The sequence below is a fragment of the Ptychodera flava genome, chromosome 18 (genome assembly GCF_041260155.1).
Source record: "Ptychodera flava strain L36383 chromosome 18, AS_Pfla_20210202, whole genome shotgun sequence".
Lineage (NCBI taxonomy): Eukaryota > Metazoa > Hemichordata > Enteropneusta > Ptychoderidae > Ptychodera > Ptychodera flava.
Window position 1 is genome coordinate 1202392 of NC_091945.1, and position 17931 is coordinate 1220322.

At 40.3% G+C, this 17931-nt stretch overlaps 1 protein-coding gene across 1 annotated transcript in view; it reads right to left on the reverse strand.

Moving 5' to 3' along the window:
• The window catches only part of LOC139117969 (protocadherin-15-like), a 118982-nt gene that overhangs the window by 7895 nt on the left and 93156 nt on the right, over nt 1-17931 (reverse strand). Inside the window, exons 15-19 of the mRNA XM_070681229.1 lie at nt 12897-13061; nt 12323-12427; nt 1634-1783; nt 1221-1331; nt 323-441 (exon numbers count right to left, since the gene is read on the reverse strand). The gene's annotated coding sequence lies outside the window, so the exon portion shown is untranslated. The remainder of the gene's footprint in view (nt 1-322; nt 442-1220; nt 1332-1633; nt 1784-12322; nt 12428-12896; nt 13062-17931) is intronic.

The window sequence follows — 17931 nt, forward strand, 5'->3', positions numbered from 1 at the left end:
CATAAATATTATTCTAAACATAATAGAGGCACAATAAAATAACACGATAGAGGCACTGTTTGATATATATATATATATATATATATATATATATATATATATATATATATATATATATATATATATATATATATATATGTATTATATATATATATTTGATTGCTTAGCGCATGAAACAGCCTGTAGAGTGACAACTACAAGTTCCTAGATTCTCAGTATATATATATATATATATATATATATATATTTATATATATGCAATCTTTCAGCGAGATATACAAATGCCCTAACTAATGTATTCATCGCATTTCATATAACTTACCAAGTGACATAATTTCCCACATTAAAACACCAAAAGACCAAATATCTGTTTTGGTATTGTACGTTGCTCCTGTTTTAACTATGCACTCGGGGAGCAGTCCAGAAAATTGGAATTCTGCCCTGAAAATAATAAAAGGAAAAATTACAATTTGTTCGGAATGGATTTTCATTAATGTTTTACTTGAATATATGGTAAATATTTTATACCATTGCTGTTGTTGTTGGTTTCCCATAAATATGTTGCTTGAATACAAAACTTGCAAGTAATTAGCAACACAAGTAGAAATGTCTTAGCTACTTACTAACTGCAAAGACTGAATAGGAAAGGAAATCTATACATTAAACACGATTGGAACTAATTTGGGATGATTGGATTTTCACATTTTTCAAATTTCTCAAAAGCATTCGGTACCGTATAGCTGAATGTTGCAATATTACTAATCACTCATAAAAACAAGTTTGTAATGTAAAAAGAAAAGTAGATGAGATTACATTTGTAGATTAAGGGACATTACTTCATCATCCAATTATCCCAATTAGTTCCAATTGTGTTATTTGCTTCTTATACTTCTTCATAATGTCAAGTCCTCATTTAAAGGAAAGCTAGTATTATATTACTTTTACTCTCTCATAAGACGCGAATGTATGTGAACATCTTCGATTTTTCGTTTGTTGATTAAAAAACAAAAGTTAACGTCCTTGACTACTCTTATACATTCTTTAGTTGTATTGGCAAAGCTTTTATACTGGACAATTAGACATTCAATATTTTATTAACAGCTGGCATTGTTGCACATTGATTTCTGCTTGATAATGTTTTACATTAAAACCTTCGATGCTGTGGTGCCTTATAAGTAGAAAAAGAACTCGTATACCGTACTGTGACTACCCAATAATACCTCTGACATTTTGACATAAATCACTCCTAAACGCGATAAGCCAAAGTCTGAGATTTTGCATGTCCGTCCACTGACCAATACGTTCCTAGCCGCCAAATCACGGTGTATAATCTGTAATAAAAATTATATGTTACGCTTTTCAGACCAGTAGATCAAGATAAGGGAGAATATTAGCATTAATTTTATTATATGCAAATTATGTAAATGAACATTGTTTTGGTTTTGAAGTTTTATGCCAATGATTCTTGATCATATTCATCAGCCCAGAAGCGTGATTGTATATTGTCAAAGTATGAAATTAATCACTACAATTTTTTTTCTATTTGATAGAATAGAAAAAATAATTGTTCAATAAATGATAAAACAACCCTAACGACATTGATAGCATAGAAATTGTAATATTACAAACTAACCTCTTTGGACGAAAGGTTAAACCATTCCGTTTGCAACGTCGAGTGCAAATTTGACGAGCTGTTCTTGACTTTTACTTGATACTTTCCCCGCTCTCAAATATGTCAACAAATCACCTTCTGGAGCAAACTCAAATACAAACAGCATAGGGTCTGAAAAGGACCAATCAATCGTAATATTCATAATCAGGCTTTTCAACAAATCAATAAACTAGCCTGTAATTTGTTTATATTCATACATTCTACTTTGATTCTCTTTCTGCCATTACTGCATGCTTGGTCGTGAATTTGTTTTGTATTTGAAACCCAAATTATATCCAACAACATCAACTGAGGTGTTTCAATGTAAATTATGCGTAATAGGCGAAAATGTGATACAATGTGAAATCATCCACAGGCATAATAATTGCTCTGAATCAAATCTTCCAGATATTTTGTAAAACAATTCACTCTACAGAAGGCTGAAATATTGGCAAAAAATGTAAACATATATCCGTAACATGCAGCGGGTACTTGTAGGTATTGGATACATTGTGTGAAAAATAGTTGACAATACCCATCTGCTTCTATTTAATAGATGTTTATTCTTCCTAACGTTTCGGACGTACGCGGACGATATTCATCAGAGTCTATGCAGTCTGTATAGCCTTTGATGAAGGTCGTCCGTGTATGTCCGAAATGTTAGGAAGAATAAACATCTATTGAATAGTGGCAGCTGGGTATTGTAAACTTTTTTCACACCTCATACACAATTAGTTCCAAATCTGTATTATTTGTGCCTTGTGGTAAAATTATTCTAAAAATTTTATTTATAGCAGCACGTGTTAGAAATTTTTTTTTATAATTTTAGCTTAAGATAATTGACACCTAATTTCTGCTGTACAAATTTTATCATTTTCGACATAGTACATGAGACAGTGATATGATCGTCAATTTTTTGGCACCTTTATGATAAAGTAATGTTAAATAAAAAAACCCCACAAGATTAGGAATATGATGTCATACACTAGTGCTGCAGACATCTGCGTTCTTGAATCATTGTCCTACATACATGTGATGCCTCAATATTGTTGAAGATTATCTGTCAATCATTGTGATATTTGTGTTGATGTACAAAATACAATTTGGTCCATTCAAGATAATTTTATACTGACGCGAACTGTTCATTACTAATATCACTCTGTAAGAAATGCATGTAGTTCTGTCAAAGTATTTCATGAATAAAAAGGACACTAATCATTTACTCTATATGTGTCTTGCAAGTCATTGTGATTGATCAAGGGAAATTTTGCATTCTGACATTACTTAAGGGCAACAATGAATTGCAAACTGGCCTGTGTCACCTTACATATAGATACAAGACCAATGTAACATTTCAGTATATGAACAAAACACTTTTGTCTAAAACAGTATTCAGGCATCTGTTCAATCATGATGTGCAGTTGATGCGGCGAATTACATTTCACTGTCTGAAATACTTTACCTGCTCGACAAAGACCAATGGAGCAGGCAATACCAACTCACTGAGCTTACGAAATAATTGTATTTACTTCCTCATATTTATAGTTAATAAAGAATACTCTGGGAGGCTGTGTGATGTTATTTAGAGAAATATACCTATTAATGATTGCAATGAATAGCCAAACATGTAATTAAGTGTAAGCTATTAACAAGTTTTGTTATTGTTAAATATACAAAACGTATGAGCCATCTTTGAATTTAATGAGATTAAGAAATATCATAAAACTCAGCCTCACACTTACAATTGTTATTCCCAGTAAAATGTCAACAATCATAGACTCTAAATGTATACTCCTGAATAATATACTAAACAATTAATATTTTTAATATTCACAAATCGCAGAGTCAGGCAAGCAGACAAGGAGATAACGGTAGATGTCTAAAATAACAATCTGATGATGTTGCCCAAATTTGAAACAATTACATCTTCATCATCCTAAGGAAAATGTAAAACAAATTTGAAATAATCTGACTATCACTTTCTGAGGACATACAGGTCTTTCAGAGTGACCGTTTACACTTGCATGTTCATCACACATTTTTCTTCTAAAGTACACACAGAATGTGTTGATAGGGCAGACATTAACGTTGCCGACTCATTTAATCGTTGTGTATGTGTGTATACAGTCAATTGCCTTTCTGTTTACATGCAAGAGGTCAACTGGCACCCTGTGTTCTGGAAATTAGTGTTCCATCTCTGCCAAAAACTATATAACCCCTTCTATGTTTTTCTTGCAAATTAGAGATACCTCTATCGTAAGACCCCGGCGACAATTCTTTATATATAAACTTTCTAGTTTTGTCATAATTGTTATAAAATGGACAAATGTCATCCGAAACGGACCTGCGTACACAACTTCAAATTTATAGGACATGAGATTTCTGAAAAGATTTTGACAACAATTTTTAAAAAATGGGCTAAACTAATATATTATAATATCACAGTCAGAATTGTGACAACTTAGCGGGGTAATTGAACCACTTTTACAGGTGGCGATTTTGTCAAGCAGTTTTTCCCCTGATGTCTTCTATAGGTTACTGGGTACCGTACGTTGTAAATTCGAATCCGATGGAAAATTTACACCTCCAATAGTCTGTTGGCTGTGGCGAAGATGATTTTCAAGGAACGAATTAGAGTTTCATAAATCAATATGGGGGCTATAACCTATCGTGATTTTAGTAGCAAATTCAGTATTGAAGTAAAACGCTTTACATCAGGAATTTGAAGCGAATATTTCCTGTAGTTTTCGGATAAAAGCAATATGTGATTTCAACACAATTCAATATGTTAAAAAATATGAGTATTTTTTTACTCATTCGGCTCACTATTCAGGATAAAATATCGTTCAGGAAATCAGCTTTATCCTTGGTGATTGATCGTTTCTCTCGCTGCTCGATCGCCAGAAATGACCACGACTACATACGTTCTCCATCATATACTAGCCTCATGGCATTACACGGTTTGATTCAGTTGACTTCGCAAATCCGAGATGGCAACTTCAATAAACGTCCGTATTCCATTGTAAATCCTTATCGTGGCATAAATTCTTGACTTTCAAGAATTTGAAACAATTAAAAATTACCTCTTTACTTTCCTTCCGACCCCAATAATCAAACAAAGTCGTCGCCGGCCCTTAAGTGGAATCTGTGTTTTATCACAGATGTGTTTTGTGATTACACCTAGCTATCTGCCTTCCTTACATCTTCACTGCCATCCCCTTAGCCAATCGGCTCTTCTACCCATGACTGTTATCAATCCTCCTTCCCAGCCAATCAGCCACGTTTGCACACGACACTACATAATCAAGCCTTTGTCTCATCGCTCCCATTCATTCATTCATTCATTCATTCAGCCGCTGGGTTCATGCCATACCAGCTCAGCCTATTACACTACGTCCGGAATCGTTTACGATCCCTTCCTTCGAACAACCATGCCGGCCAAAGGACGTCCAAAGACAGCCAAGAAATCTGAGTGTCCGAATGCTCAGCCTGCTTCGAGACCCCGTGCTCAGCCCTACACAAGACCGGCCACTGACCTTTGTCCCGCTCCGCTGCCAGTGCACGTTGGATCTAGCTGCGAATACGGAGCACGCCCGCGGTACTAACGTATTATTACTCACAATCCTTCTGATCGGCCTCAGGCGAATGACAGTCCTGGCATTCAAACCGAGTTCAGAACCAGGTCTCCTCCTAAGTTCCATTGTCTGCAATGGTTCCTTCTGCCAGCATTTCGTTGGGCAGCGTCCCAAGCCAACATTCCAGAAGATAGTTATGTAACACTTCCATAAACATAGCTGCAAGACTCGGTCAACACGATATCCAATATCCTGCAACAGCAACTTCGACCAGCGGCCACTAAGTCACCTATGAACTCTCTGACGTCACTTCCCGAAGTTCCACTCCGGAACGTAAACAACACAATCCAAGATGGCGGCACCCTACGTTCCAACAACGTCGATGTCATCCCTCCTTATCGTCACGCGTCATCCAACACCTTGCTACAAACCCGCGGAACGCCTTCAGAAAGCCTACCACATATTGAAATGGTGTCTCCAGCGATTCGTCGCGATATCCTGGCAGGAAAGGATGGGAATCTTGCCTACTCATTCCCGGCTAGCGGCTATGGTTCAAGCGACGGACTTCTGCTGCTATCCACACCTTCAAGCCGACGACCTGCATATTTCCATGCGTACATGAATGAACATACATGCCACTGCCAGGCAAAAGACGACGCTCACGAAGGCTCCATCGACATGGGCACGTCCTCGTGTTCAAACCATAAGTCACCGGACTCATTACTTTGCTATAAATATCTGGCATCTTCCAGCTCGTCAAGCGTTTGTACCAATTTGAAACGTACTACCGCACGTCGGAACAAGCTGCAGGCCGACTACTGCCCAAAGACGTGGGACTTTGGCACATCTTCGAGTTCAACCATAAGGTATCGGACTCTTTTATTACTCTGCCTATTTCCGACATTTCTAGCTCGTCTGTACGTTGGACAAGTTGCAGGCTGACTACGAGTAACCATAGACTTACTTTGCTTGGCCATATACCGCCCATGGTGATGTTTTCCTGGCCTATGTCGAGCCCGGTTTTTCTGTCACGTCCGACCGCTCAATCCGACCCATCGTACCAATCCAGCGCCAGCTCCGCATCCGCAAGAATTTCATAAGCATTATTCAGATGACTGCGGATCAACAGGACACAACACACGCCGTCAAGAAGCGAACGTAACGACGGCCAGAGTGTATACCACATTGACTCCAGACTCGGTCGACCTGCCTGTTTTGGTGGCGGGGCCAGAAACCTCATCAAACCTGATGTCATCAGTTCCTATCACGTACATCGTATCACGTCCAGCAAGAATCGACAAGAGGATCAGTCGACTGACCGACGACTATATCAGTTTCCGTTTCAGATTAGTAATTAGTCGTGCGTAGCCCGTCATAAGACAGCTTGCTGCACAGGGAAAACAACGGACCTTGACCCTGTGACGTCAAACAAACTCAGTCTTAGGACCAAAGATGGCGGTGCCCATGGTGTCAAGTGGCCGCACGTCACTCAACTTTATGTCGAACAAAGATCACAGGCGACTATTTAAGTAACATCTGCATGATTTCAAGCATACTAACGAGTCCTTCCGACCGGCAGTTCACAACGATCTACACACGGCCTCACTTCCTGTTTGACTAGCATTTCCTGTTTGACTGAAAGCGAAACAAGGTACAGTTTCAATTCAAGACTCAATTGAGTCAAGACTCTGTTTACGCGGTCAACCAACAATGACTAGCATTTTCTCCGAGCATGTAAATATGCGGCAGCTCAAGGCTAGCCCTACCTGATGAACTTTCAGACTGTTAAGCGAAGAGTTAGATGCGTATCAACATGACACTCCTGCGTTTGCGGACAATCAAGTCTGACTAGCAAATAAATTCAGAGCATACATATGCGGAAGCTGAAGGCTAACTCGCTGTAAAGCATCCTATCGGTGGCCTACTTAACAGTCGTCTCACCAATCGGACGTAACCTGCTCCCAGCTACCTATTGGATTTTACAGACCAGTTTCACCTGTCAGTTAATGTGTCACCAAGCGCAGCTGCTGGATGTCACCTGATGATCTCTCCTTACTTCTACCTTGGATTACGCTGCGGTACCACAAGAAAGAACCAACAAACTACAGCTGGAGATCGAGAACGACCGGTCATTCTATATCGCCTTTCAGACTGATGTTTCCATCTCGTTGGCATGTTCTGTCTGCTGGGGTGGACTTGGCAATGAATCTTGCCGCCTTCGTTTTTTGTCTTATGCTACGATAAGGCCATGACTTACCTTTTACGTTGAAATTACTACTTATTAGTAGTTCAGTTTTGCTAGCATTCGCCTACTTGTCGCTCGTTTATTACCTGTTTGCAGCTCATGTTACCTGGCTCTCTTCGGTTTGCATGCATTATCGTGCCCCCATTTTTTAGCATGTCGACTTGGCCATCCTGCACAAGCGTTTTCCCAGCTTTGCATCTATTGCGCAGTCTGCAGTCTGGCCTTACATGCGGCCCACGCAATTTGCTCTTCATACAGCGTAGCGATGTTTTTCACGTTTCTTTTTCCTTTCATTTTAGATGCACCGTTTCAAACTACTGTGTCACTCCCTGGAAGCCGAACCCTGCAGCTGCACTTGTCGGCAATCTCACAAGCATCCCAGCGAAAACATACGAAAACAAAAACATTTGCTAGACCCATGGATACCTTACCACAAACCGCATTACGGCATCACGTCAGCACTTTGACTTTGTGGATTGTACAGTTCACATCAGTGTGACTGGAGTAACATGCTTTCTCTCAGAACACTTTCACTTTCAAAGCATTTAAGGACTACATACTTCATCCTTTGCCATTTAGCAGTATTACAGTTTTTAGTAATGTCTCATAAATGCCACTTTTTCCCACATCAGTTTCCTCATTTCGAAAGAACTGGCATTTAACGCTGTCATGGACTTCACACTTCGTTCGACCAGCAACATGCCATTGTAGAGGCTTTGCTTCGCATGCTCGGACATTTTGCCAGTTAATAGCGACGTTCCGCTTTGCCTGATCCGTTCACTGCTCTACAGGGAAATCCCAGACCACCTTTTAGGTAGATGGTCTAGCAACTGCCACCGACTTACATGTACATAAGAACACCTGAAATTTTCCCTGCGTCACATTTTTCAACGGCTAGCAGACCACCTTTTAGGTAGACGGTCTAGCAACTGCTACCGACTTTACATGTACATAAGAACATCAGAAATTTCCCTGCGTCACACTTTTCAGCGACGTTCCACTTTGCCTGATCCGTTGACTGCTGCTCTACATGGAAATCCCGGACCACCATTTAGGTAGACGGTCTAGCAACTGCTACCGACGTACATGTACATCAGAACATTAGAAATTTGCGCCACACCTTTCAACGGCTAGCCTCCTTACTGTGTGAACACTTATCTACTGCGGTCTTGTCGTTTCTTCAAGTCTGCCGTATTTCACCGCATCAACAGACTCACACGTTTACACGTCTTGTTGTGTTCCATGTCTGCGTTTTGCCATCTGGACTCACTGGGTGCACACTCAAACACTTTTAACGGCTGCCTATTCGTCATGCAAGTCAGCCTCATTCCATTGCATTATGACTCACACGTTACATGTCTCGTCGTGTTTCACGTCTGTGTTCTGTCACCTAACGTTCCTACATGTACGTTGTTTCCACCTGGGCTCGCACAGTTTACCTGTCCCCCAGGACCCCCTCCCCCCATGCCGGTTCCTCCCCACGGTGATCCTTGGGCGCGAGAACCTTCTCTTCGTTCCATGTTCCCACCCGGGCTCGCACAGTTTACCTGTCCCCCGGGACCCCCTCCCCCCAAGCCGTATCACCACCGCGGTGATCCCTTGGGCGCGAGAACCTTGTCTTCGTTCCATGTTTCCACCTGGCTCGCACAGTTTACCTGTCCCCCGGGACCCCCTCCCCCAAGCAGTATCACCACCGCGGTGATCCCTTGGGTGCGAGAACCTTGTCTTGTTCAATCCACGTTTCCACCTGGGCTCGTACAGTTTACCTGTCCCCCAGGACCCCTCCCCCCAAGCCGTATCATCACCGCGGTGATCCCTTGGGCGCGAGAACCTTGTCTTCGTTCCATGTTTCCACCCGGGCTCGCACAGTTTACCTGTCCCCCGGGACCCCCTCCCCCCAAGCCGTATCACCACCGCGGTGATCCCTTGGGTGCGAGAACCTCGTCTCCGTTTCATCATGTTTCCACCTGGGCTCGTACAGTTTACCTGTCCCCCAGGACCCCCTCCCCCAGGCCGTATCACCACCGTGGTGTTCCCCTGGGTGCGAGAACCTTTACTAACATCATTCTCAATTTCTTCCCTCCTTTTGGGGGTCACTTCAGTCATACTTCCTTCGTTTGGGCTTTGGATTCCATCCTGACCCCCATTTCTCGGGAATTCCACTCCTTTCCCACATTGCGGCCTCTCAGGATGGATTCATCATCAAGGTCATTCAGACCTTGACCCCAAGGTCACCAATGACCGTTGCTCGGTTGCTTGACTGAAGGGGCCCTCTCCCATATATATTTTGCTCATATTTTATTGTAGGTTAGTTTGCTACTTCTATTTTGACTGCTTTGTATTGTAAGTTTTGATAGTATTTAGTTTGAGATCTGCGAGGGCACTAGTTCTATGCCCTTTACTGCTTTATATTTGCCATTCCATCTTGTGCTTTATTCTTTACTTTGTTGGCATTTACATTCTCCTTTGCAATAAACCCTCCTGTCTTTCCTCATCTTAGCGGTGGTGTGTTCACAAAGTGGAATCTGTGTTTTATCACAGATGTGTTTTGTGATTACACCTAGCTATCTGCCTTCCTTACATCTTCACTGTCATCCCCTTAGCCAATCGGCTCTTCTACCATGACTGTTATCAATCCTCCTTCCCAGCCAATCAGCCACGTTTGCACACGACACTACATAATCAAGCCTTTGTCTCATCGCTCCCATTCATTCATTCATTCATTCATTCAGCCGCTGGGTTCATGCCATACCAGCTCAGCCTATCCCACCACCATCCCCTGTCTCCTCCTCTCTTTTTCCCTTTCTTTCAGGTGTCCGGGCTTTGGATTCCATCCTGACCCCCATTTCTCGGGAATTCCACTCCTTTCCCACATTGCGGCCTCTCAGGATGGATTCATCATCAAGGTCATTCAGACCTTGACCCCAAGGTCACCAATGACCGTTGCTCGGTTGCTTGACTGAAGGGGCCCTCTCCCATATATATTTTGCTCATATTTTATTGTAGGTTAGTTTGCTACTTCTATTTTGACTGCTTTGTATTGTAAGTTTTGATAGTATTTAGTTTGAGATCTGCGAGGGCACTAGCTCTATGCCCTTTACTGCTTTATATTTGCCATTCCATCTTGTGCTTTATTCTTTACTTTGTTGGCGTTTACATTCTCCTTTTGCAATAAACCCTCCTGTCTTTCCTCAACTTAGCGGTGGTGTGTTCACAAATATGGAGTGGTGTAAGGTGAACCAGTAGTACACAATAGACGAATCAGAGGATCCGACATTTGACAATAGTGGACACAAACAAATCAGATGACGCGAAGCATCAATGTCAATCGACTTGATTGGACAAGTAGATCAAAGCATTATCTGACTCTTGAGTGAAGCTATCGTATGCGGAAGTAAGTTAGCGAGGCAAGTTCGCGTTATAGATTCGCCCTTATTGAAGCGTAAATCACATTTTCACATGTGACTTTTTACAATTCTGTGTAAAAGCCGATCATAACGTGTTAAAGGAAGGATCGGTGTTTGATTTCAACCGCCGATCGTTCCGTTTTCTACGTAAACGCCTATAATGAGGATGAAACATGGGATATCGATAATGTTTTCAATCGGCGATCCTCCGTTGTCAGGCGGCGAAAAATCGCCGCCTGACGGCTGTTAATGAAAGCATATATATATATATATATATACATATATATATATATAATGTATATATATATATATATATATATATATATATATATGTATGTATGTATGTATGTATGTATGTATGTATGTATGTATGTATGTATGTATGTATGTATGTATGTATGTAGTATGTGGATGAATAAATTTGCACACGTCTACTGATCTGGTTGAAGATATTGTAATATCTGCAAGTACTCCACTAACGCCACACAATTTCAAAGTCACGTAACAAACGCTATTTACACCATCAAACATAACATTACTTGCAAATCCAAAAACCTGGTTTATCTAATCACATGCAACAGATGCAAAAAACAGTATGTAGGAGAAACTAAAACAGAATTTCGCCTAAGGTTCAATAACCATCTATCAACAATAAGACTCAAAACTAACACTCCCATCGCGATTCATTTCAACGAAAATCAACACACCATTCACGACGTTTCAATAACAGGGATTATCAAAATAAATAAACAAGATGACACGCTACGCAAGAAAATAGAGTCCATCTGGATTTCAAAACTGGGTACATTGTCACCAAACGGCCTCAACATTCTAAGCTAATTGTGCTCGACAAATAATTTAAATAACGATTGCTCACAGCGCCCTCGGACAGGCACTATAAATAACCATTACCGCCAATTTTGAATTGCCACTTTCCATCTGAGCCACACATAAATGGTAAGAATTGTCATACTCTATATCTTTTGTAACTTTCTAATTTACTCAGCCTATGAAGTCCGTTTAGCATTTAATTAGGATCAACATTAGCCTTACATTGTTCTGTATTTGTCAGTATTTCCTTTGTGGTCATCTTCAACCTGATGAAGTCCTACTTTTAGGACGAACCTTAGTATCAAAATTACCAACAGAATAAACAGAAAATATACAAGCAGATCAGCAGACGTGTGCAATTTTATTCATTCGCTATTACTAAACCACGCTACGAACAACACTCGGAGCTATCTGTACATCTCAAGTATACGTGTGTATATATATATATATATATTATATATATATATATATATATATATATATATAATATATATATATATATATATATATATATGTGTGTGTGTGTGGTGTGTGTGTGATGTGTGTGTGTGTGTGTGTGTGTGTGTGTGTGTAACGAAAACGAAACATTTTAATGCGTAAGATTATTGCCTACCTTTTGCTGTGACAAAACCAATGCATGTGATTACATTCGGATGGTACTCAAGCGACTTTATAACATTCAGTTCTTTTTGAAAGAGCGCATTTGCTTCCTCCGTTTCTATATGGTAGAAATGTTGACAATGAAAGCGATTATCTACAATGTGATGACTAACATTCTCTGACACTTTTCTGACCATTTGATGCATCTCAACGCTAGTCAGAATTAAACAACACAGTTAAACTACTGTCACCTAAAATAACAGCTTCATTTGTACACAAGAAGATAACAAACTTGTGATTGAGACTCAGCTTTAAGGTCTCCAATGGTGCGCTTATGAATTTCCAACTGTTTATTTGAATTGATTCAGTGAGACGTGGTTTCTAAACTTACAACGAATCAGCATCAAAGATAAGTTATAATTCTTGACTTTTGTCGTGGCATTTCGATTCCAATGATAAAATGTGCGTACCTTATATGGAAATTTATATGCTTTATTAGATAACATGCTGATCGTAAACGTAATACACAACTAAATACAACTTACGTTAACTCCAGATCTATCTCAGTAGTTCGTGTTTATTCTTACCTGTCTCAGGTTTAAGGTATTTGACGGCAACTTCCAATTCATCCGTTTGTCCAGCGAAATTTCTCAATGCCGCCTTCTGTACCAAGCCAAAAGTCCCTTGTCCCAGTTTACTGATTATTCTTATGTCTGTCATTTCAGTTCTTGGGCAGGAGGAAAGTTGAACGGCTGTGTCATGGAATCGAAGAAAAGTAAGGGAATCATATATTGACATAAAAAAGTGAAACAAAGACGTCTTGTACTTTGCCGATCAACAGCACAGTGTGAACTGTGAAGTGGCATCTGCATTGCCTGCACGTAAAAGCAACTCACGTACCTCAGTATCAAATGGTCTGCATCTTATGAAAACAACAACTGGCAGTGAAAGTTAACATAATTAAGTATCAATTTTCACAATTAAATAACCCATCATCAAATATTGAACCGTTAAGGGAAACCTAAGTCCAGCGAATTTTATCATTTATTCCTTCTGATAGAACCCTTGAATAAAATGCAGCTGAAAATTTGCAACATAGTTGCACGTGCTGACGACTAGGGGGCGACGAAAAGAGAAGTTGGAGTGGACAACATTTATGAAAATAAGCTCTGAATTCCATGGGCGCGAAAGGGCTCATGGGAGAAGCGTTCGCGACGTCATCGGCGATACAGACGATTGGAGCTGGCAGCTGGAGGAGTACTGTGAACAGTTCAGCGCGTTCGTAAGACGACTAGGAGAGTTCGGGCAGCGATATTTCTGACATCGAGTATTACTTTCCCTGACTGAAATCAAACCATACCAATTTGAACAAAGATATGTACTACTAGCGAACTAGCTAAATGCATGGACGAAACGAAATGAAAGGAACGATACACGCCCTATGATTGGCTAGACGCTGCAATGTTCGCTCTTTCGTATGCAATCCTTTGTTCTGATTGGCTGAACGAAAACGACGGAAGGCTTTTCGCTCCTTGCGTTCACATTCTTTTTCTTGATTGGGTTAACGAAAGTGACGAAATATTTGCATAACCCATTTAATGATTGTCTGGAAAGAACGAGCTATTGTCGTTCCTCAAAATGTTAGCGCCTCGCTCTTATTATATATTCACCATGTAATAACTCCCGTCTTTGAAATACAAGGAATAACAGTGAACACAGATTGAACAGAGTTCATTCACCATGACCTCCATTCAACTCGTGTCATGAAAGTACAGTGGACCCTCGCTAAGTCGCGCCTCAATAAGTCGCGGTTTCGGCTAAGTCGCGGTTTACGTTATGGCTCCCATTGTTTTCTTTGCATAATTTACGAACTTCAACGTGTTGCGGTGTGTAAAAGCATGAAAGTGGTCTCACAAATCCGCACGTCAATCATACAAATTGTCACTATCTACACCATAATATGGTGTCGCGCCCCCCCCCCCCCCCCTTTCAAGCATTGTGTAATTCGTGAAGCGCGTCATACGAAGTGTCAACGTGTTTCGGTTAGTCTCAGTGGTCTCATGAACCCGTGGTCAGTTTTATTTCTTGTATTTCAAAGACGGCGGAATTACATCATGGTGAATATATAATCATTAAACAGTGTTGTCCTTAGAAGCCGGGTGCCGGGTAAATAACCCGGCTGTTTTGCATTTTTTCCCGGCTACTTTTAACGTCATTAGATTATTTTATAGACCTGTAATTTCGGGATTGCACTGCCAGCTGTTAGACGGCACACGCGTACGATTAGCAGTTTCGCGACCCCTTTCCCCGCATGGAACTGCACAAACATAAAACAGTTTCTAAATACCCGTTTGTGGCTTTTTGAGCCCGATCTTTTATTTGTTAAATAGTGTGATTGGCTGATGGACGCGCCTATGGTGCTGTCTTTGTTACGAGCAGTGTAATTGGTTTGATTAGTATGAAGGTCATCTTAGGTCATGATTTTTAACGATGGCGTCAAAAAGAAATGTGGCGTCGGCCACTGGCGGCACCTTGCCGATGGAATATTTTACCCGAAGAAAGCCCGTTCGAAAGGTATACTTGATTCCAAAAATATATTTAGTTTATGTATGAAAAACTTCAATTTCGCTGAATTTGTGAGAAAAAAGCGCCGAAAAGATGTGATTTTGATCGACGATTCGAAGTTCATGAGACTGCAGCTAGTTTTCCGCCGCCGCGCTGGCTGCCAACGTCACGGTCACTACGAGTATGATCTTCTCAACAAATCAAGTTATTCTCAGAGCAATACCGACGCATTTTCTAGATTTAAAAAAATGAGCTAGAACTGATTTTTTTAGAAGCAACTGTTTATTTGAATGGGTATTTTTTTTCATTGATTTTTTTTACGTACTAGAATCCACGGTGACAGGCATGCATGTGTGTTGCCGACCGTTGCCGACCGGCGCATCATCGTCACGGCTCACGGCTTCACAACAGGACAATACGTCGTGGATTCCGGCATGGGTTCAATTTCACTGCGCTTCTCCATGTTCTCCATGTTGGGTTGCCCGATAGTGTCTTTCGATGGACCCTCTGAATCATTTTTTTCACGGACTCGTGGAGCAAATTTGAAAGAAAATAGAGTTGTTTCCTTCCGACGCCTTGCTGCATATCTGCTTTGATCAAATTTGGGGACAGCGAGACGCGATGATCGTGCGCGGTTTGCATTTAATTGTTGCAACATATTTCTGTCAATCACTCACTTTGTGTCATGTTTCAGAAACTATGACTAGCCTGAAAATTATCAACTGACATGGTAACGTGCCTCTGACTCGACGATGCCGATTTTTTCAGACTGCACTCAGAGAATCTGAAACTTTCCACATAAAATGAGTGATTGACAGAAATATTGCAACAAATTTAATGTTAATTAAATTTAGTGTTGTCCTTATATTTAAAAGTAGCCGGGTAATTTAAGAAAGTAGACGGGTGGACTGCGAGGAAGCGAAGTGACCGAGCGGCGAGTGAGCGTAGCGAACGAGGGGGGGGGGGGGAGAACGCGAGAGGGGGTGGCGAAAAATGAAATTTTGGAGTGGAAATGGTGTTCCCTGGTGGCATCTGAGGTGACATTTAGCTGAGACTGAAACAGTACTTTTGTTGTGTGTCTTAGACGTGGCTCACATACAACAAAACAAACAAAACAAACAAACAAACATGATTTTGTTTTGTTTATATTATTTATGCCACACTTATGGTTTTATTTGCAGTGAAATGTAACATTTAGTCTTAAATCACCCGCTGTCTGCTCATTTCATTGCTCATTTCCCATTCTTCATACCACATAGTAGTTTCCCCAAACCATCGAACTCATTCTATTCTAATCAAAACACATTCACTTTTCTTAAGAAAAACATGGTAAGATATTTCACTGTAACAGTGTTCGCATTTACGAAAAAAAATGCGTACGATCTCGTCACCAATTACTTACTCACAGTGATGTTTCGAACAGTTTCTTCTTTTCTCTTGAACGAGAGCGGGGAAGGTCAAAGCCCATTATTCACAAGAAACATGATGACGGCTCAATAACGGAAAATCCAGATGAAATTCGTGACATTTTCTACAATTTCTACAAGGAGCTTTATTCTGCTGAACATGTTGACGTTGATGTTCAGTCTGCAATTCTCGACAATTTGGCGCAATTAAATGATGAAGATCGTGATTACCTTGATGGTGACATTACTCTTGATGAACTTACCTTTGCTGTAAAACAACTTTCAACTGACCGTACTCCAGGAATGGATGGTTTGCCTAATGAAATCTACAAAACATTATGGTCTGTTATTGGTCAAGACCTTCATAAGGAATTCATTGAGTGTTTCCGTAATGATCAGCTTCCTATTTCTTGTCGGAGAGCAGTGCTAAGTCTTCACCCGAAAGCTGGAGACAACACTTTAGTCAAGAACTGGAGACCCATTAGCTTGTTATGTAGCGACTATAAATTGTCACGAAAGCTCTCTCAATTCGTTTACGCAATGTCCTTTCAAAATAATTCATGTTGATCAGTCCTGCTCTATTCCAAATCGTCACATATTTGATAATGTGAATTTATTGCAAGATAGTATTTTCTATGCCAATGACACAAACTCACCTCTGGGTATTGTTGCTCTAGACCAGGAAAAGGCTTTTGACCGTGTCAGTCATGATTACCTTTTTAAAACTCTGAGTTCTTTTGGTTTTGGTCCCCGCTTTATTAATTACATTAAAACACTCTACACAGATATTCAGTCAGTTTTAAAGATAAATAGTTCCATTACCGCTCCAATTTCAATTAATCGTGGGATTCGTCAAGGTTGCTCACTTTCTGGTCAACTTTATGTGATTGCCTTAGAACCATTTTTAGATAAGATTAGGAATGACAGTAACATAAGGGGATTGATAATACCAGAAGCTCCTAGTCCTACATGCCTTTCTGCGTATGCCGACGATGTTGAAGTTTTTATTACTAGAGATGAAGATTTTAGTAACTTAAAGTCCACTCTTGAGTTATATGAAAATGCGTCTAATGCAAAAGTTAACCTAAAGAAATCTGAAGGTCTCTGGGCTGGTAGTTGGCGAAATCGTACTGACACGCCATTAAATATCAAATGGAACTCAACAGGGTTAAAACTGCTCGGTGTGTATGTTGGTAACTCAAATAATTATTGTCAGAAAAATTGGTCTGAATTAGTGAACATCACTGAAAACAAGGTGAAATTTTGGTCATCTTTTGCACCTGGCATGTCTTACAGAGGTCGTGTTTTAGTCATTAATCAGCTGATTGCATCAAAATTACTTCACAGATTGACTTGTACAACTCCCGATGATCAAACAATTTCTTACCTTCAAACCTTTTCTGAGATTTTTCTGGCAAGGACGTCATTGGATTCCTTCAGAAACACTGTACTTACCTCTCATTCAAGGTGGCCAAGGCCTTATTCATCTTAAAACTCGTTGTATTTCTTTACGTCTCAGTTACATTCAAAAGTATTTGTATCAGGATGTTATCATCCGTCTATTATTTCACAGCTTTTTATTTTAGAAGAGTTGGTTGTCTCAATTATGACAAACACTTACTTCTCACGACTGACATTGATTTTGTATGCT